Here is a 737-nt window from a genome sequence, read left to right as displayed (position 1 = left end):
AAATTAAAATTTTGATAAATTTGTCAAAATTTGATCTTTAAATGCTGATAAAAAAAAAATGTGCCTATGTATTTTTAATATTTTTCAACTGATATTGTAACAATATATCAGGAGCTTTGTATTAAATGTTCACGCATTTTTACCAAACAAATAAAATTTTATTGATATTTATAGAAAAAAAAATTGAAAAAATTGAAAAATGACAATGTCCGTAAACATCTCATAAAGAGTCAAGTTATTTTCAAATTTTTATCGTGTATAGGAAATGCTAATATAAACATTTAGTAAAATTTTCATGTATCTGCAGATATTCGTTTTTGAATTACAACAAAATAAGGAAATCGCTACATGAGAAATCGAGTGAATATCCAGTGTTGTAAAAATTTGAATTTCAAACGGTCATAAAAATTTAATTTGACTTTCTTATAGATATTTTTTGTTTGATAAAGGTAGATAATCTTATAAGGAATCTTGTATTAAATTTTCATATCTTAGATTTAAAAAGAAAAATTTTTATGAATTTCTAACTCGAAATAATTCGCAAATTTTCGTGATTTTTCCATATTTTGTCATTTTTCGAACTTTAAATGCTTATAAAAAAAAATGTGACTAACGATTTTTAATATTTTTCATCTGCCTTTGAAACAATATACTAGGAGCCTTCTATTAAATTTTCAAGCTTTTTTATCCAACAAATAAAATTTTATTGATATTTTTAGAAAAAAAACTAAAAAAAA

This window comes from Acyrthosiphon pisum, unplaced genomic scaffold (assembly GCF_005508785.2).
Source record: "Acyrthosiphon pisum isolate AL4f unplaced genomic scaffold, pea_aphid_22Mar2018_4r6ur Scaffold_20802;HRSCAF=22173, whole genome shotgun sequence".
NCBI lineage: Eukaryota > Metazoa > Arthropoda > Insecta > Hemiptera > Aphididae > Acyrthosiphon > Acyrthosiphon pisum.
This window is presented reverse-complemented; position numbering follows the sequence as displayed.